The 21,328-nt window shown below is 38.1% G+C and overlaps 2 long non-coding RNA genes across 2 annotated transcripts; one reads left to right on the top strand and one right to left on the bottom strand.

Moving 5' to 3' along the window:
- Window positions 1–2,244: 2,244 nt before the first annotated feature.
- Window positions 2,245–21,126, bottom strand: LOC139827138 (uncharacterized). The gene is made up of 5 exons (XR_011737381.1): window positions 21,036–21,126; window positions 13,522–13,679; window positions 13,284–13,419; window positions 7,059–7,161; window positions 2,245–3,282 (listed from the first exon to the last, which is right to left on the bottom strand). It is a non-coding gene; the product is annotated as an uncharacterized lncRNA (long non-coding RNA).
- LOC139827139 (uncharacterized) lies at window positions 10,142–13,624 on the top strand. The gene is made up of 3 exons (XR_011737382.1): window positions 10,142–10,435; window positions 11,211–11,264; window positions 12,099–13,624. It is a non-coding gene; the product is annotated as an uncharacterized lncRNA (long non-coding RNA).
- Window positions 21,127–21,328: the final 202 nt, after the last annotated feature.

The raw sequence follows: 21,328 nt of genomic DNA, 5'->3' as shown, positions 1-21,328 counted from the left end.
ATGAAAAAGCTGGATAGAATGTTCCACTCACAGCAAGTGCTTTTATTTTCTTAGTCTCCATACTCTATCTTTCTTCAAAATGTGTGGTTTTTTTACCTCTACATTGTTTCTTTATTAAACTAACTACTTGGAAAGCTATAAGAGAAGGAAGCATTGGGTTAACTTCGGTAGCAGTATTTTGATGTAAATGGCTGGAGGTTTCCACTCAAAGGCATAATTGTAATAGCGTAATAATGAGAATACAAGTGAATATAGCTGCCTAGCATTAGCTGATGTAGTAGCTTGTTAGTACATTGATTCCAGCATTGTTAAAAACAGAATTTATCAGTTTTTTACTTTCTAAGATTCAATCACACCTGTAATGTTTCTACTTCTATGAGTTTCTCTATAGCTAGACAAACATACTCATAGCTTACTCCTGATATTGGAACCCTCTGTCAGGTACTAATTTTTGAGATGGACAGGTTCAACTTTCTAAATTATCCATAGAGTTGAAAGCTTGCTGTCTTTTCTTCATTTTTCTGTCTGGTCCTACCCTAAAAAGCACTTCTAAACTCTAAGATAGCCCATCAGAATTTAACTGCATATTAATATGTTATACATAACATAAAATATTAGACATTTATATTCTGATCAAAATGGCCACTGTACAAAAAACAACTGAGATGTTATTTCAAATGTCCATGAGAAAGCCATAAAATAAAACAGATGGTAAGGGCTAAACAAAACAAATGGTAATCAAAATGGTATTAAGCACTTTGCAAATAGGACAATAGTCTTGATTAGTGTCAGCAGGAATTATAGAGATAATGGGAAGGTCGACAGAGCTCTGAAATGGTTTTTTGTGTCACAGTCTGAAATAATCTACTGTGACAGAAACAGATCTCACACCAGCTTTCTACATTGACTTCAGATGGTGTGTTTTCCTCTATGGAGATCACAGGTCATGATGAAAAATAGAATATGAAAATTCAAAGCTTATTGAAATTTACTTTTTGCTATTTCCTTTTTATTGGTTATGGCAGTGAGAGTTAATAACAATGGTGTAAAACGGGAGACTTGTACAACTTAGCAACTAGCAGCTCTGAGAAAATACAAAAGGATTTTGCAGACTACTGCAGAGAAAAGTAAAGGTTAAAAGGGGGCTAATTTCATGATAATACACTGAACCTTACAAAGTGTACAAATGCTAGTACAATATATAATATTATTTTTAAAAAATGAGTTTTTCTTTATGTAGCCCAGCATCCTATCAAAAATGCTCAAATTCAGTTTCTAATGGACCTTTTAAATTTCTTGTAAAGCAGGGTGACCTCCTTAGTAGGAAGGAACATATGGGCAGCGTGATACAGCCCCTCAGATGTCAGAACAGGCTTTGCTTACCAGAGTGGATCTCAGCTAAGCCTGGGTACGAATTGGAGCAGTTACATACTAAGTGGAACAATTACATTCTGGGAACATATTGTAGAGGCAGATTTACTAATTCAGTAATCAAAATTATGAGCAAAATATTTACGGTTAAATTAAGGTCAGAAGTATGAAACAAATAAAACCCTGCTGAATTCATTTTCAAAAGTACCTTGTAGGATGACAGTGTTTGAGTTGCCAAGGTCAAAATATGAGCCCTATATCTGAAATGTGCCTTTATTTTGTTTACCTCATAATAAAAATGGAAGTATAACCTCTCCTTTTTATGCTTTTTCCTCCTTCCCTTTACACAAGGGCAAGGGGAATTATAACTCTAACAAAACTATATAAAGAAAAGACCATAGGGCAAACTTTATCCTTTAGCTACAGCTGTTGAACTCATTAGTTCCATGGGACCAGCAAGATCCAGCAGAACAAAGAATATGTCTCAGAGGATTTAGCTCATGGGTCTGAGAAGGTCTGATCCAGCTCTCAGAGAAATCAATGTGAACTTTTCCAGTGATTTCAGAGAAAACTGGATCGGATCCAACAGTCAGAGAATTCTGGGTTAAAGCTGAAATTTATCCTACTTAGTCTTATGTGTTATTTCAGCTCCTTCTCCAGTTAAAAACTGTGAGAGTAAATGAGAAATTACAGAACAAAGCCTGGTTTAACATTGCTTGATCTATGTTTTCCCACAGCTACTCCTATACACTTTACTATCTCAAAAAACATCACATGAAACAGTTAAATGCATAAAGTTCACTATACACACAGTTGTTTATTATAAAGACAAGCCTGTTCCCAGTGTGGACAACAGAGATAATGGCAAATACATGTGTTTTAAAAACTGGTTTTAATATGCAAATAATTTTATTTAAAATAATTATTACTTGTAAGATGAAAACCAAATTGGCAAAAATGTTGCTGAAATTCAGACTTTGAGTTTTATGGATGTTGATTTTAATGGAACTAGTTGGAAATCTGTGTTTTCTAATGACAAACATCTGGAAAAGATCTCAATTCCTTTTTAGTTTTCTAATTTCAGTTACTCCAAAGGAAGAAGAAAGCTGGTGGTATATGAAGTTATACCGATACTCAAAAATATTGCAGCATTAGTTCTATAGTGTATGAAATTCCTCTCCCTCTACCAAACTGACATTTTCCTTCACATTTTCTGTTTAAAAAAGTACATAAGACCTGTCCTTCAAATATTTTTTTAAGAGCAATATTAGTTCTGGCAGCCAGTGTGTTGTAGATGGACCTTGGCAAAATAGAAGTATCTTGCTTAAAAAAGTACCTACCCTGGAGCATTAAACAAGAATGTCAGACCTTAAACTAGGTCAGCCTTGGAATTCTGAGCAGTCTTCTTGTGACAAGAGCGATGTAAACAATGTGCTGAGTTTTTCTTCGCAGTTATCACCCTCATATTTACCGTATGTCTCTTGGCCTGCTTTCATTATTTCTTTGTTGTTGTTGTTGGGTGCCCAAAGCTTTATTTATGGACACTGAAAAGTTAGACAGAGCTCAGAGCTGGTTGATGTGTCCTCTCAGGCCACAACAGGCAGAGATGTAGGATGGAGGTTCTTGGGGTCACAGCCGGGAAACTTCATCCTTGTCCAAAAAGCTGGATCATTTATGTTCCCAGAAGAACTTGACCTCAAACCTAGGGATTCCTTACAGGTTCTCTTCCTTTGCAGTGAATGTTATTGACTTTAGAACAGCTCAGAGGAATACAATGCTTTCAGAGGCTCAGGACACTCCCTGGTGAAGGAGGTGGCTGTTGGGTGTTGGCTAAGCCCAGCAGAAGAAGCTGGAACTGGGACTGATAGATGACATACTTCCTTCCCTTTACCTCCATGGGATATTTCCATTCTGGAAAACAGAACATGTTCATTTTCTTGAGTCATTGTCACTTAGTAACCATTAGAAATGGTCTAATTTTATCAAGATAGATATGGCAATCTTTTACAGATGTTTAAACAGGACTCAGATAAAGCATTGCAGGGGCAAAGGCAAGTAACTTTCCTGAATGGATACAAAAATGAAGAAAGTTAGAAACAAGGAAGAATGCTTTATTTTAAGGAAAATGGTAGGAAAACATATTCTTTCAGAGTAGCAAGTATTTTTCTGTCAAGTGTATATGTCTCAAACTGTTCACTGTCATATGCTACAATGTGTACTTTAAAATGGCTCTTATGATCAGGCGTACTACATTTCAACATATTTTTGGGGATTTCTTTTTTAGTCTGCATGATTGACATTTATTCAAAACAAACACAGAGAACAATTAATACTAAATAGATTCCTGCAATCAATTCCAGTATGTTTGTACTAAAAATATTTTAGAAAGAAAAATGTTAATTTGCTCTAATCTCAGGTGATTTCAAAAAATGTCAACCAAAAATTTAACAAGTAATGTGTAGATGTAACCTTTTATTGGCCATTGGAACATTGTGCTCTGCAATTCTGCTATCCTGAGTGTATTTTTGTTTGCTATTATTAATAATTAACATTTTGTCCATTAAACAAAATACACTATCATAGCACACCTGTTAATGACATCAATGAAAAAAACCAAACTGGTAATAAGCTTGAAAGTAAACATGGTTATTATTTAACGTGCAACCTTACTCCTTAGTACTTAGTTTAATTATGTCACTGGAATGCTTGCTTAACATTCCCCATAACAGTTAATGAGCCAGTTCTTCCAAAGTCACCTGTTCCTATTAACCAGTAATCTAATCAGGCTAAACCCTATATTTCAGGGAATAACCAATAAAGAAGGCAGCAGGTAGTTGTGAACTCTGCACCCTACTTTGACAGTCATTACTATTAACTTGTGAATTAGCAGACGACTTGCCAGTACAAATTTAATCTAGATCAGGCATAAATCCATAATTGTATTTCTGTCAAAATAACCAGAGCACACAATTTGCTGTTTTGTCACCTTTTCTTGTTGGCTGAACAGGGATAAATAGTGCTAGTCAAGCATAAGGTCTTTTTTCTTGTGTGTTTAATTGTTTTAAATCACACTTGAATCAGGAGAATGAACTTATTCCGGTTCAATTCTTTACTCATGTGGCTATATCATTTTCTGCCTCAAAGATCACCCAAGTAACTGTTGCCCCAGACGGTATGAGATTGAATAGGCCAGATTTAGTTAGTAAGGACAGAGAAAGAACTGGGAGGGACATTTTGTACCTCACCAGTTTATGCTGCTGCACATGACAAAATGAGCGGATACCAAAAAAACTGAAGTGGAAACCCAAGCCCAGGGTGGTGAATTCTGCCCAGCAAGCCCAGCTGGCGCATTTCTCTGACATGTGGGTGGCATCAAGGCAACAAAGCAGCATCTGTAGCAGCTTTGAAGACTGAGGGTGTGATCATTACGTGGGACGTTTCCATTGCTGTGATGGCAAATTTCAGTGCATCAATTACAGCTGAAGGATTCCATTAGAAAATAGAGCCAATGGTCAGGAAAGCAAATCCAAAGTATGGTGTGGATGAGCTGGCTGCCCTCTCACCTAAGTAGTTCTCATGCAGGTATTCTCCAATCCTAATATATCTTTTGCATGATCTCTTTTTTTCAGCTATTTTACAGGTAAGCAGGGCATACAATTTCATATTCAGTAACTGTACAGATAGGAAAGGCAGATATGTTTTACATTTTGAATTGTAGATTTCAATTTAAAAAATAGGCAGAGAATTACTCCAAACCTACAAGCTGTGCATTGCTAGTTTTTTTAAAGTCATTGGAATTAGAGGCAAAGTTTACAAGACAAAATAAGCAGTCCAACCTGTTCTTAGAAAGAACAGTGTTTGCTCATTTTTTAATTCTTTGTGCAGTTCCCTAGAAAGTTGCCTGTAATGGACATACAATATGTGGATCGAATATCTCCTCAAACAGCTTTTGGAAGGCACATTGCTGCCAGCTACTGTATAATAATTCTTTGTGGATGTCTGTTGATATATTGCTACCAGTTATCTGGAGTTCTTCATATTAGCTATTGTTCAAATTGTAGTTTAGTCCTGACAACATATTGCAGTTTGCACTGGCTTATTCCCTGATGTGACATTCCTGTCACTCAATGACTGTCCAGGAGAAACAAAATATATTGAAGTGGAAATGGACTGGAAATGAAGCTGAGTGCCAAAGAAACAGAAAAGCACAGATGAGAAAAGTAATTTTCAATACAATCTTCCACCGAGCTGACTATTTGTTAGAGATTTGAGATTTTCATTTTAAAGTATGAGAAGCAATGAAAAACTCTCAAAATAAAAGATAAACAGGTCTTCTTTATTGTAAGGTTGCTTTTATACCAAAAAGAAGATCTCATTACCGTCACAAAATCTGCCACCACTTATTTTACACTTGTGTAAGGAGAACAAGGCTTGTGACCCTGCTCTAAATCTCAGGCTAACACTACTGTTTCTGATATGAATATTACAGATGTGCTTTAGATGAGAGTTATCTCAAAAGTATTTCTTTTGTCATATTTTATGTGAAACAGAGCTGGTGTCTCAGGTGATCACAAAAAAGGAATATGAAATAATCTAAAGAGTCAAATAATTGGAATTAATCTAATTTAAAAGGGAGTATTTCAGAGAGGACAGGTACAGGTGCAAAACTGGGCTTATAGATAAAAAACTGACTAATTTTATCATTTGGACTCATATTCTGAAAAAAGCTTTCTACAAATTTCAGATTTAGAGAAAGAGAATTAGCTTCTGTACCTAACCAGAAGATTAAGTTCTGGATATGGTAATGCTACAATGTACTTTTAATAGCATAATCATGACAAAATATTAATAATGAATAAAAGTCTTCAGAAAATTTGATCAAAATGGAAATGTATTCAGTGCTTTACCTGTCTGCATTAGGTAAAAAAATCAGTCCCTTCACTGACCACTTAATATGGTCCACTAAGAAAAATCATTAACAGAAACGCAGGCCTAAATGCAGGCTGAGAAGGTGATGAGACAGATGAGCATCAAAGTGCTGCATGTCCTTTACATTGCATTTATTCACATTTTGTGTTTTCAGAACTTTTTTTTCTGGACTTTTTTCATTTTATTCCCTTCACACATTTTCAAAGTGTGGTGGATAAAAGCCAATGTGATTTTCAAGTGAGGAACTAGGCCTCAACAATGTCAAACACACTGCAGTAAATTTCCCCCAGATATAACACAGAAGATTTATTAATTAACTAAGAGTTAAAATTAGCCTTTGATGTTGTTTTGTCTTGAAAATCATAATATTGTTGACTTAAGTTTGGTTTGAGGGGCACAAAGGATTAGCCTGATACATTTTTGTTCTTGACATACATAGGACTTGCTGCTTAGCATTACACTATCCCCTGAGAGCCTGCAAGTTTATAATTTAGTAATTTGTTATAGATTCTTCCCTGAAGCACCTTCTGTCTTCTTTTAAAAAATAGGTATAGTATAGTTGTCCTTCCTGTACCCTATGATGTTACCCTTCATCGTTAGTGAAATAGGCACAGTAGTGATTAGTTCCTGAAGTATTTTAACATGAAGTTCATTGGTTGCTATTGATATTTGTATATCTTGCTATTAAATACATGTTTTTTAGTAAGTCAACTTGAGCCCAAAACAGGAAAACATGATAACTATTATACAGTACTTACTTTTAAAACTCCAAATTGATAGAAAGAGTTTTAGTCATTTTATGAACAACTCTGGACAATATCTTCAGCATCTTCAAAAGTATCTGGTGAACGTGGGTTCTCCCTGTGTAAGCAGACAAGCCACGTTTAGCACAGGGAGTGTAACCACCACATAAAGAAAAAGAGAGTGCACTTTTTATACAAATTGCAAGCAGGGAATTCAATAATTCCAAATTTTAAGCATCTTAAGCTATGTCTGTAAAAGTAACTCAAATATTGGGGGTGAAACAAATCTGGGCACTTGCTTTTGTGTACTGTATTTTGACAGGTTTTAGGCAGTCCCATTTGTACTCTCCCAGAGTACCTCTGGAGATGGTTCAGGGATTAGCATAAGCCAAAAGCATTCTTAGCTGGCAATTGGCATGGAGCTATAATACATTACTTGTTAACTATGTGGCTGCAGCTATTCCATGCCAGCACTAAAGAACAATCAAATGCATCCTGAATTTATTATAATAATGTATCTATGTTATACCAAAAAAGTTTAGATATGGATTCTAACTTCTCTGAAGTTCTGTTTAGTTTTATGGAGTTTTGCTGCATTTTAATTTATTAATATACTTGAGGACACACTGTCCAACCAGTTAGTTAAACCCACATCAAAGAACCCCTGAGCCTCCAAAGTTTGTGTACATATGTGAATTGAAAATACACACAGACACATATACACACAGAAAGTACAAATGAAACTTGTTTAAGGCAAAACATCCAAGGTGTGTTTTTTGGAGAGCTTGCTGTGTGTGTCTGGCAGCATTTTTCACCAAGGATGACTTGTGTTCAACGAAATTTCTTTAAAATTGGCTGGGAAAGGAAACAATGAAACTTTGTGGCACCTAGACCACTATAGTGACAGAGAAAATGCTTCATGATTTTCATGACAGGAGGAAAGAACAAGGACACTGGAACTGCAAGTAAATTTGAAAGATTTGTCTTCTGTAGTGCAATTTTCTAGCACAAAATCAGCAAATGTTGAGGAAAAGTACAAGTAGAAATTATGTGATTAATTTCTGTTGTAAAATAATTAGAAAACCAAAAATATTTGTAAATGGTATGTTTATTATCTGTGAAATCTGTAGATTGATCAAAATTTCACTGTTCTCAGACAGGCAGTTCTCCCTGTGATTCCTTTGTTATTGTTAGGGAAGGCTATTTTTTATCACAAGAGTTACATGCACACATATACACACACACACAAATAGTCTAAGTCTCTAGGATTCCTACAACAGAAGTTCAAAGTCCACTTAAATAAACTGTAGGGCATCAAATATGCCTTTCCTCACATGCTAAAGAGCTCTCACAGACTGTTCTCTGCATGTGCTCAGACGAACAGAGGGCTCTGCCAGATCGCTCTGAAGGGAACCACACCTGAGCTCTGCTGGAACAGCGATAAAGCTCATGTAGAGTGTGGAGTCCCACACTCGCCGACCTCTGTTGTGAGCTCCCTCTGGGAGTTCCATGTGCAGGGTATCAAAAGAAGGGAGACCTTTGAAATAGTAAAATATCAACTATTTCAGGGCTTCACGAATCAAAAATCTTACTTTGAATCCAACCAGGAAATCTCAGGGTTTCATTACAAAGGATGAAGGACTGGGAATAAGGAGAAGATATGGTGATAAATCTGTGATTTTTTTTCATAGAGAGGACATATTCGGTAGTCATAGGAGAATGCAAGGTCAAAATACTGGAAGCTGGTGCTGGGCTAGAAATCTAACAGCAGACTCAAAACAATGGAAATTGAACAGTGAAGCAACTAAACACATCAGGAATGTGGTTGGTTCTCCATCTGTGTAATTTAAAAATCTACTCGCATAGATTTTAAAAGATATGCTCTGGCTCAAACAGGAACTAGTTCAAGGATTTCTGTTCCTACAAGGTCAGACACAGATGATCATAAAAGTCCTTTCAGTTCTTATAGTACCTGAATCCATATTTCTCCATAAAGTAGTATTACTTAATCCATGTAATTTAACTTAATAATGTACAAGAGAAGCATCTAGTCACAGGGAATCCCTTTATAAAATCTGGAGAGAGACAGGTGCCCTTAGAGGGCAGTTTATTCTGTCTCCATAGACACTGAGAAGATGTAAACTATCTTTCATACTGGCATTTTTTAAGTATGGGTTAGGAAGTAATTTTTTCATCCAGAAGTTGACATTTTTTTTCCATTTGAAAAACAAAAGCAGCAGACACTATTTTTATTCTTATGCTTAGAGAATGATTACTATTGAAGTGATATTTCTGTGTGCTGTGTGTACCCCGAGTGAATATTCACTTTAGAAGCTGCAGACCTCAACTTCCTGACTAGTAGGTGAGCAGACAGATCTCCTGCACATACAGAAGACACCAGTCAGTGCCGAGACAGCAGGGAGGCCTTGAACACTTGATCTCAAACAATTAGAGGAAAGCAGTAGCCAAAAGCATAGAACTAGGCTCTTTGAATTAAAGGATAGCATTTCTAGTGAGAGATACAATTCCAGCTTCAGACTGGTTAGATGTCATTTGTGTTTCAAAACAGACTACATTCAGAATGTAATTAAAGTATATGGGGCTCCATGCTGGTTTAACAATCAGGCCTTACTAATCTGATTTCAAGATCAATAGTATGGCTTGCATGGGTGTCTGAAGTCCAAGCAAATTTACAGTAAATTATTAAATCAGAAAAGAGCATTTGTCAAACAAAAAACTGCACTGATGAGACAAACTAAGTTGCCAAAGTAGTTGACCTGTTTGAACAATTCCCTATTTGCTCTTTCTATCTGTGTTACTATTGGCCTAAAGCAAGCTTTGATGCAGAACAGTACTGGAAGAACTTCTTTTGGTGCCTGTAGGCATCTTACTTCAGTTATGATTGGAGAGTATCCACAATTCCTCTTGATTCCAAAGCAGAAAAGGAAGTCTGGGAGATTTCTAACAAAAATTCCTAAAAAGACATTTACCATAACATCCTTCAGAGTATTTGAGATCTTCAGAAGTAAAATAACTGATATTCCATCAGATTCTCAGTCTCCTCTGTCAGTCAAAATCACCATTTCCACAGGGAAATCTTATAGTTACACTTGCAGAAGGAGAATGCAATGGAAACTCATTTGCTTGCTCTTGTATTTTCTATGTTTCAGCAATAAACCTAATAGAAATACTTATATTAGAATGTGTAAGATTCTGGTGGCTGCCATTCAGAATGGAAAATTACAGATAGTACAACTGATCATCATTGTGCTGCCAGCAAGTGAAGAGTTACTGAACTCTGCTAAAATGACCTGAAACGGGAGACTCACAGACCAGCTAAATCACAAGGATTCCCAAAGGGGACGTTCAAAAAAAAAAAAAGCAATTTCAAGGTCTGTAAAATTAGGTCTACTTTGCCTATAGAATACATATTATGAAAGTTGTAAAAGTTAAATATAATGTGGCCACCAAAAGGAGAAAAATGACCTACTAGGCTGTAATAATACATGAATTGTTGTTTTGTTCTGTTAAAATGTATTTTGTAAATGCAATAGCAGAACTAGCATTTCCTTTATGATTTATATGGATTTTTGTTAATCTGTAATGAGCTGTTAAAATCCAAGACATGATGGAATTAATAGCAACAATAACAATAGTGCTTAGTTGCAAGGAGTGATTTTTCCAGAACAGATGTCCTGGTATTTAATTGGAGTAACCATCATGGCAAGTTACTTCCACACAAATACAGACAAGGGGCGAAGAACAATGAAAAAGACTGGGAAATAATTATGGCTAAGGTAGTTTACACCACAGAAGGACTCATTTATACATCTGTCACTGTTCCTAATCTGTCTTCAGGCCACATATTCCTTCAGAAAGAAATATAGGGCAGCATTTAGCCATCTGAGCTTCCTTCAGATGCATTACTCAGATTATCAACTACACCTCTGGGCATCATAATTCCCGATGAGCAGAACTGGCATCCAAACAAGCAGTGTGGCCAAAAGGCACTCAAATCCTAAGACCACAAGACAGACCATAGTATTTCTTGTTAGTTTGTTTTATAATAAGATGCAAATCTCCTAAATTCTACCACAGCTGTACTACTTAGTTCTGATACATTAATAATCTCAAAATATATTTCTTTTTATCTTCATTTGTACATAGGATTAGAGAGGTGAAACAATGATCATCCATGGACTAGACCTGCAAAGTATGCAGGTCAGCTATTGCTCTATCTACTGAGCTGATGCATTTTCCACTGTCTATAGAAATTGCTGTATTTAATATGTATTTGTGTTTGTGTAAGAAATGTGTATTCCTTTTGTCTGGATAAAAATGCACTTTTAGCTAACATCATGTATTTCTTAATTGTCCATTTGAGCTGTTCGTAAGCACAAAGACATGTTTTGAAATAAGAAAACCTTATCTACCTTATCTATCATTAATATCTGATAGCAAATATCTAGTTACTAAATGGCAAAACAAAAATCCCTATGCTTATTTTAAATGTGATGCAACGCTTCATCCTGTATACAGACTACGAGTGAAAAAAACATAGAAGTCTCTGGAAACTATTAAGACCAAGTACAATGTCAGCAGTTGTTATTTTGGGAACTGGTTCCTCAAATACATGGAAAAAAATTATGGCTAGAAGGCACATTTGATAAGCCACCTCATCCTAACCTACAAATTAAAGTCTAAAGCTTATTAACAAAACTTAATTCTTGTTGGCCTTATCTAGTGACTGCTGCCATTGTAACTATTATTTTTTATTAGCAATGCACCACAAAATTACTACTATTTGCCTCCCATTATAACACACAAAAACCTAATTTTTGGGACATTCCTTATGTTCCCCTATATTATTGAAATGAACATTTGTTAACCAAGTCAAGAAAGACTGGATAATTTAATATATTCAATAACAGATATGAGTATTGAAATGTTTTGATGTGTTTCAGAAGATGTAGTAATATTTTATGGACTGAGTATGATGATACAGTCAAGCATGGAAGTGCATTTTAAACATGAATAGTCCTTGCTCTTCTGCAGATGTCTTGATACAAAGCCATCAACTACTTAAGGAAGTGGTGGATTTTCTCCAGACCAGGATGGATGTGTGTGCTACATGCTGAAAATCTCAACCTCTCTCTGACAGCTAATGGCGGATTAAGGCTAAAGACAGACTATTGTTTTGCAGCTAGCTGTGCAGACTGCAGAAAACCCCTGTTTTCCTTAGGTTGTTTTTCCTCTCTTTGATGGAGGCCATTGTCCCAGTGTTCAGACGGCTGAAGGACTATCTGTGTGTGTCCCAGCTCATTGTAGACAATCCCAGACAGGTTTAACCTGGTGATAATGGTGAATATGACCCTAATTTTTTACCTGTAGAACCTATGAAACTTTACGTGAGCCCTTCAAGACTCAGGAAAAGTGGAACACTGTGTACAGCAGAAAACAGCTTGAAAAAGTACTCCCTTGGTCTGCTGACCTCATATCCCAAAGATGAGAGCAGCTGCCTCAATGCCGGCTGGCCCAATTTATCAAACTTGCCTTCTGCCACTCTTATTTTTTCCTTGATAGTAATGCAGGAACAGATTGCTAGAGCAGCCCATGCTGACATTTTGCCCAGCCTTAATAGTTTCTAGGGACCATTTTGTCTTTTCCATGTGTGTTCAGTTAGATACACTGCAATGTTAAATACATTGGCGAACATACATATGGATGAACACTTTGGGAACACTGATAGTAGCAAAAGTCTTACAATCTAATTGTACACAATCAGCAGGACATGACTCTCAGAGTACACAGAGGGTTTTATGTCTGGGAGGTTCTCAAACAACAGGTGCTTTCCAATATGGCCTATGAACAAGTTAACCATCAGGTAAACCAGAATATGGATTTTCAGCATGTTCGCTCCTTCCTATGAAACCTTTTACCACAGCTAAACCAATTCAGATCATGCAGCACCTGCTCTCTGCGTTGCTCAGGGAGCAGCCTTGGAGACCTGCCATGCTAGTAAATGTCATCCCAGAGGCAGCAGCACTCGTGAGCCTGCAGAGCTGTTTCCTCAAGTCTGCTTGAACTCAGTGTGATGAAATATTAAAAAGCTGATCTGAGGGACATTGGGCTTCACTGTATCCAAAGGGAAAAACCCAGGCATAGAGACAGCAGCATGTGTTGCATTATAAATGTGGGATTTTCTCATCCTCTTAAGCCAAATAAATTGTAGTTCTCTACTTGCAACATGGAGTTCAGAGTCATCATCTTCAGACTTTAACATCCATTCAGAAATCCCAGCAGACAAGAGTTTACAATTAGGGTGGCAACATCCTGTCCACACTCATGGGAACATCTTCGCATGTCTATCACCTTCCTGCAGTAAAAACACACAATATCATCAATAACAACACCACTGGGCACAATTTAGTTGCCTAAAGATAGTCCTCTATCATTGAAGGTTCCTAGGGTTTCTCACCTCGTTTCAGCTGTTGCTTCAGACGGATGTGCGTCTTCTGAAGACACATTGTGTGTGACACAATTACTACTGTTGATGTCTCACATGCCCTAAGGCATCTCAACTGTCATGGGAATAATCAGTCTTCAATTATTGCTACAAAATCCATTATTGATCACCTGTCAAAATACGAGACACCACTGATCAATCTGTAGGTAAATAGCCTTTCATAAGTCATCTAAGGGCAAAGGATTTTATGAACAGCTGGTCCTCCTGTGAGGCTTATGTCAAGCCCTCATTTATAGTCTTAAACTTGTGAGGCTTTTCCTTCATTTTTCTGCATTTGCCTAAAATAAACCTTGCCATCTACTACTTACTGCTACAATCAGTTAACCGCAGTGCAAAGGTTCTGCATAGCTGCATTTCACTCCAAAACAAGTGACATATGTTGTGTGTGCTACACCATGATCCAAAAATCATGATTTAGCTTGACAAAGCTGGAATATCTGCCTGTGGAATTTGTTTTTCCCTTTTTTTGAGGGGAAAATAACATTTAAAGGCAGCTGGTAATCTGTGTCATTGACTGAAATTTTCAAGAAACAGGAGAGAGGTAACATAAGTACTTAAGTACTACAGTAAAAGTGCAGAGATGACAATGTAATAAAGAAATCAATTCCCCGAAACAAGCAAAAACCCAAAAAGCATTCAGAGTGGATTTTAATTATGTCCCATTTTCATAACCAGGTTGAACTGATGCATTTCTAAAATAGATTCTTACCTTAATATTAAGTCCCCAGATTCTTGTTTTAACAGCAATTTTTAGTATTTAAATAAAATCTTAAGTGTTTCACTACCTAAAGTAAGCACTTACATGTGAGTGCTGGAATCTAGGCTTTGCTGTCACATTAATTCATAATGGTCACAGAGAAAAAGCCTGTCCTCAGCTAAGAATGCATGCAACACATGATTTTGATGGGGTGACAGGAACGTCCAAGAAACATAGAATATTCCATGAAAACCTAAAGAGCTACCTTTGTGATTAAAGCATATCCTGTTCTACTGTCCACCCCTGTACAGGTAGCCACCTCTGCAGCAGCATGCTCCCTCACTGAGCTCCATGGACTCCCCAGTGCTTTTGCAGAAGGTGTTTGGCTATGGTGCAAGCAATCTCCTTAATATCCAGCCTAAAGGAACAGTGTTGATCGGCTCTGCTCCTACAACACAGTATCACAGAATCACAGTATGTTTGGGATTGGAAGAGACCTCAGAAGATCATCTAGTCCAATCCCCCTGCTGGAGCAGGAACACCTAGGTGAGGTCACACAAGAACATGTCCAGGTGGGTTTTTAATGTCTCCAGGGAAGGAGACTCCACAATCTCCCTGGGCAGCCTGTTCCAGTGCTCTGTCACCCTCACTGAGAAGAAGTTTCTTCTCAAATTTAAGTGGAACCTCTTGTGTTCCAGTTTGATCCCATTACCCCTTGTCCACTAGTCCAGGGGCTGTGGAAAACTGTCACCCCCTTAATCCATTGGCCATTTAAAGTAGAAATCAACGAGCCGGTGCTGAATTTCTTCCTGTGGTTTCCCATCCCCCTCTGAGCAGTCTCTCCCCTCAGTCCCTCCCCATGAACATCTCTGGTTTTTGGCTCTCAGCAAGTGACACAAAACTGACAGCATCACTCTCTCTCAGTTTTTCTGCTCCCAGGCATTCCAGCTCCTCAGCACATTTCTAATCCAGCCTCTGAGCTCTCAGGAGACATGTTTGACCTCACTGTCTACCCTTGGCTTTCTGTAGGCCTCAGCCTTTTCTTCTGGGTATTCAAATACTTTTCATGGGAGAGCACTCCTTCACATCTGCCAGCTCTACTCTTCTCACAACCTGTTCTTGCTTGATTTAGGACTACAATCCCATTTCAATAAACTAAAACTGACCCGAGTTACTGTCGCCAGTACTGCAGCAGCTGCAGCACAGAACAGTTCCTGACGGGAATCACCAAGAACCTCCCAGCTAAACGTGACTACTTCCTTACCTGCAATTTACTTGCCTTGTTGTCAGAAGTCTGAGCTTACAAACATGGGAGAACAAGGAAACATTTCAGACACGAATCCACAGCAATACTATGAGCAGCAAACTGACAACTCTTCTACATGTCTTTTCTCTGTAATTTGGCTCTTTGCAAGGCAAATTATTTGTGACAAAGAAGGATTCCTTATGTGAACTTGTAAGGAGTCATTCACATCCACAGTGTTGTACGAGTCATTCAACATACAAAGTATTGTGAATAACAAGGAAAACAGATTCAAACTGAAAATCACTGCTCTCCAGATTGCAAGGAGCTTGGTCGTAATCACACCTTCCTGCTTGTGTTGCTATATGAGCTGGCTAGGCAGGAGAATGGTCTCCAGGTACAAAAGAGGCTGAGAACCTCTACTCCAAACAAAATCTGTAGTTAGCACGAGTGCTGCTCTCAGAGCAAGTCAGACACACTTCCAAAGAACTGAAGTCTTATAACATCTGTTTTCATTATCTCTGCACTTGTTTCTCTGCCTTTCACAGGTATTTGAAGATCATCATTAGTCGTAAAAATATGTTTACATGTAAAAGTCTCTTTTTCTCAACTGGTATAAACCAGTCCTTTCAAGCACAGCACCTGGGTGTTAGCTTTGGATGCCAGTCTTTGCTCTGGGGAGAATGGACTAGTGAACCTGCTGAGAAAGTAGAGTCGACTGTAGGAATCTCAAACCCATGCAAAGAGACTGGGTTAAAGGGAGGATCACAAGACTTATCTCCCTTTGCTTCTAGGACTTTGCTTCAAGCTTTTTCAGGTCATTGGGAACAGAAAGTTTCTCACTTCTGATGGCTCTGTGGTGACTCACGAATGTGGATGTGGTGTGTTTATTCCACTTATCATGGCCTGGCAACCATATTGCAAAGCCATAATTAGCAGTAATGATTAAAGTCTCAGCTGCCATACTTAAGGCTGAAAGGGCTGGTGATTGAACTCTTTAAGTTATCCTGCTGTGTCAAGGTCAGACCATGCTGTTGTCCCTGCTCCATGAACAGAACTCACCAGGACTGCTAATCAACACGTTTCACAGGCTCTATCTGCCCACTCAATTTCTCTTTAATCCTTTATTCCAGGACTGACAGACTTAATAGCTGTTTTTTAAAATGGAGGGAACATGTAGAAAGACCTATTTTTTAGCATGCATTACATAAAAAAAAAAAAAAATCAGTGTCAGCTGGCAGGCACCTTTCCTTTCAAAAATACAGCTTTGCAAGCTAAAATCCAGCTGGTTTGAAAGGCAACCTTACATAAGCCAGCACTGCTCTGCCTGTCATTCTCTTCACTCTCAAACTAGTGAGGGCTGCTGACCACCTCATAGGAAGGAAGGAAGGAAGGAAGGAAGGAAGGAAGGAAGGAAGGAAGGAAGGAAGGAAGGAAGGAAGGAAGGAAGGAAGGAAGGAAGGAAGGAAGGAAGGAAGGAAGGAAGGAAGGAAGGAAGGAAGGAAGGAAGGAAGGAAGGAAGGAAGCTGCTCATGTGCATTAAATGATGCCAAAATAGTTGCTCAGGATGATCCCTGTGCTTCAAAGCATAAGAATGAAAACCACCAAGATTCATTACTGTTGTGGTGTTTACTTGGAGATGCATCCTATTGAAACCTCTGTAAGCACAGGTCCTGCAGATGTTATGTGCATGGCTGCTCAGGCTTCAAAACATAGGCACTCCTCATACCCCTTGGTTCAATGATTTTCAGAAGTGTGTTTGGGCTTTATCATTTCTTTGGTCTTTGAATCATCCAAATTAATTTCAAATGTGACAAAGGTCCTTTTGCAAATTCTCCTTCCTTCCTGAATTCATTTATGTGATTATTATTTTATATGATGTGTTAAATAATTCAAGGAATTAATTTAAATTGCTCTCTGTTATTTAAACTTAAATAAAAAATGCTTGTGGTCAGTTTAGTCCAGAAGGACTGTTATTCTGTCTTCTCCCTATCAAGTATATCTTAATTGTTTCTTGATTTGGAGTCCTCCATTTGGAGCATTTAATCTCTGCTCTTTTGAAGTTAAAGTTTGCATTTTCACCAAGGAGCGTTTGTTTGTTTTAGATTAGGAAATTTCACATTAAGCCATCCATTGTCAGAAATTGTTTGACAAATACAAAATGCACATTTAATTCAATAATCAGGTTTAAGTCCAGTCAGTAGGAGGAGAACAATGTTCCATCAATAAATGCATCATGAAGGGGTTTGCTGTTCTCCACTTTTTCCTACGTATTTTCAGCTCTAAGGTAAAGCTTTACATAAAGCTTGTAAAGAAAATCTCTGAAGGATCTGAATTGCTATCCTGCTAAGCACAGAAAGCGCTGATGACTCACTGCAAAGATTTTCCAAACTTATCTGAACACGTCTGATGTGGGATTTGGGTTGGGAATGTATAGGCATAAGTGAGCTCAAAGCACATCCTGGAGTTTCTGGCTGCAATCTAGTTGGAAGGATCTTAAAGCAGTTTTTCTTTGGGCTGCCAAGGCCTCCATCAGGCAGAAACAAGGATATAGATTTGCAAACATGAAAAAACCCCAAACACTAAAAGCCAAGCCACTTCAAATCCTCAGTGTCTTGGGGTTTGGCTCATTTGTATTTCTAGTGAAGAATTATAATAATATCAGAGCCTATGGCCTCCAGCTCAGTTGCCAAACTTGTCCATGACACAGTGGGAAAGACGTTAAAGGGTTTTCGCCCCGTTTGTCTGCACCTGGGAAAGCGATGCTTCAGTGCCGCCTCCTGGCTTCCTCCTCCACAGAGAGGGATCATGCAGCAAGATACGGTGCCACTGCTACCTGCTGTTTGCTCTGTGTTATTGAACAACTCTTCATTTTTATTTTTTTTTTAATATCATAAACACAGAGCTCTGGAAATGAGTTTGTTATTAGAGATAGCGCTCAGATCTGATGAACAGCTGTGGTGCAGTCTATGCTGCAGCTCACTGCAATTCACCTGGTGCTCCTGGATGGGGTTAGGCAGCTGCCCTGAGGAGACCCACTTGGAGATAGTAGGGTAAGAGCAAGCAGGTGTCCTCAGCCTTCCCTTCTTCTCTTCTACTACAGCGCCTTCCCCAGGGCTGCCAGCAGCTGCCTCCATTCACTCAGGACTGATCTTTCTGCTAACAACAGGCATCTGCAAAGGCCATGAGGGGAGGAAAAGGTACAACCAGGCACCTCTTGCACTAAAACGTAGGTTGCCATCTTGGACATACATACTGAAGTCTCACAACAAAGCCAGAGCACTAGCGATGAATGGGGACAAGCAGCAAGAACAACCACTCCCTAGTCTCAGTGTCAAAATCATAGAGCCATACTTTTGTTTATGGAGTCTCCTCACAAACCCCATTAATCTTCCCTGTTTAGCTGAAACTGCAACAGCACTCACCACCTCCCAAAGATGCTGCTGGCCTGGGGTAGCCCTTTCAAATTACATGAGACTTTGCCCTGCTTGGCTTCTACTTCTGTATTGAGCTCCAGGTACCAGGCAGGGCAACTCAAACTACCCAGACTCCCAGGACAAATCCAGGAAATACTGAACACTTCAGGAAAAAAAAAAAAAGGACAAAAAGTCAGACATGATGTAATTCAGACTCAAAGGGAACTTGCTGAAGAGAAAACAGAGAGTTGGTAGAGGCCTCATCCCTGGAAACAAACATTCTAAATTTTGAACTGTTTGTGTCTGTAGTGTCATTATATGTATTACAAGATGCCTTTTTAAAATTAACATGAAAAAACATCAGTCTTCCGCAATGACTGCAGGGAAGTATAGTTTGAGAAAAGCTGCTGCCACTGTGTTTTTAGGGATTTAAGTGTCTGCTCTGGCAGACAATCCAAAGTCTTGATTTAATTTCTTGTGTTTTGTCAAGATTATAATTAGCTTTAGACTTGTGATAAAGACCTGCAAAGCTGAGGTAAGCAATTGTTTGTAGCTGGGACCACAGTTTTCCTGGGTATCCCATCCCAAATCCTTCCAGGGACCTTGCCTATATAGCGACTTACTGTAATTTTCCCTGTGATAAATATAAATTACAAAGGCCTAGTATCTATTAGTCACTAAAACACTTAGGTTTTCCTTTTCCATTTGCTAACTAACAGAGTCCTTCTAACATCCAATGCAGATACAACTTGATTCTAGATCCCAAGATGTTAAAAACTGTCCTTTGTCTCCTTTCCTAATCACCAGCATTTGTAACATGCCTGTCTGCCCCCAAACTCCACACAGACACAGTATTTTGAAGCTGTGAATTTCTGTACAACTCATTTCCTGCAAACTTGGCCAGACTTTAGGACGTGAAGCTTGCTTTAATACTGAGGTGGGTGTGTTTTATGTCAATATGTTTACACATCAAACAAAATTGAAATGCTACCTTACTTTGGAAAATATATTCTAACTCAATTTACCAGGGAAATGTTACAGGTAAATATCACAGCACAATCTCTACACAAAAGCACTTTTTTTCTTCAGGGACATGTTTGAGATTGAGCATTTTTTGGGTGGAAATGGTATTTTGTTAACAAAAGAAAAAAAAAATCTGTTTGTAGAGTTTACCATGACTGTTAAAAAATGCATTTTAAGTACAACAAAGGGCCATGAAATGATACTAACAACACAAAACTAACTGAAGACATTAAAAAGGCACATTTTTTTTCTGCTTTCTTTCTGGTTTTGAAGACTTTTTGTTGTTTGGTTACTTGGTCACAATTTTTAAATGCCACATCTATCAGAGACCTTTCTCCTGGCAACATTAAAGAACTCATTTTGTCAACCTAATCACAGTAATTCCTATCCCTGCAGGTTTCCTGAAACAATGTGCTAGGATTATTCATGGAGTTCCAAGGTGAAAAAGGGGAACAAAAAGATATCAAAACTCTTCTAACTTTTCTTTGTGTTAACCCTGCTACTTCTAAACACTATGAGTGTGGAATCTTGTTTTATATGATATCTTGGCAGTATGAAAGAAAGGAGGCTGAGAAGAACATTGTCTTGGGACTTCCTTGCTTCTGACAGTTTATGTCATAACATTACATTTATTTTAATGAGGGGGTGTTACTTTTCACGTCTACCTATGATAACTAGATTAAAACAAATGGCAAAAGACATGAAAGTCAGCAAATTCTAAAGTATTAGACATTTTTATAGGTAATGAAACCACTGTATTAAATTAGAAAATTTAATCTATTAAATCAGAAAAGATAAGCACAGTCACTTTCTAAAAAAGGGAATGAAATCCCAAAATCTTCATTAATCAATTATAAAACCAAGTCATGTTGGTTAAAGGCAAACAGAAATGTTTATTCCTCCTCCGAGTTTCCCTGAAGAATTTCCTCCAGAGTTTCTGGTGCTGGTCGCTGGCAGAGGAGACACATAAACTCAATCAGGCCAAGAACATGTGCTTGCGTGGCAGCTTCCACACTGTTACTGTTCCTTGTGTGAATGGCATAAAGAAATTTCAACATACTAGCTATACTGTTAAGGAAAAAGTTACCTTTAGCTGCTGAAGAGTACAGTCCTGGAGTTCAGCTTCTCATTGAAGCAGTGCGTACAACTGTTTGTGCAGGGAGCACTGTGCAACGGCAGCCAGTACGTGTTATATTTTCTTCCAGCCCTACAGTGTTGGCAATTCTTGACTTATTATACAATGCCTCCTTCTATTCCCGTGTAGCAGGGAATGAAGGGAAAGAAAGCTGCCAGCTACTGGCTGTTAATGCTAACAAACTAAAAGGGGTTATGTGATCACCTTTACTTCCATCTCACAGAAGCTGAAGAGACATCTGTTTC

Source organism: Patagioenas fasciata, chromosome 2 (assembly GCF_037038585.1).
Source record: "Patagioenas fasciata isolate bPatFas1 chromosome 2, bPatFas1.hap1, whole genome shotgun sequence".
Taxonomy (NCBI): Eukaryota; Metazoa; Chordata; class Aves; order Columbiformes; family Columbidae; genus Patagioenas; species Patagioenas fasciata.
The sequence above is the reverse complement of the archived record's forward strand: the minus strand, read 5'-3'. Positions and strand labels throughout refer to the sequence as shown.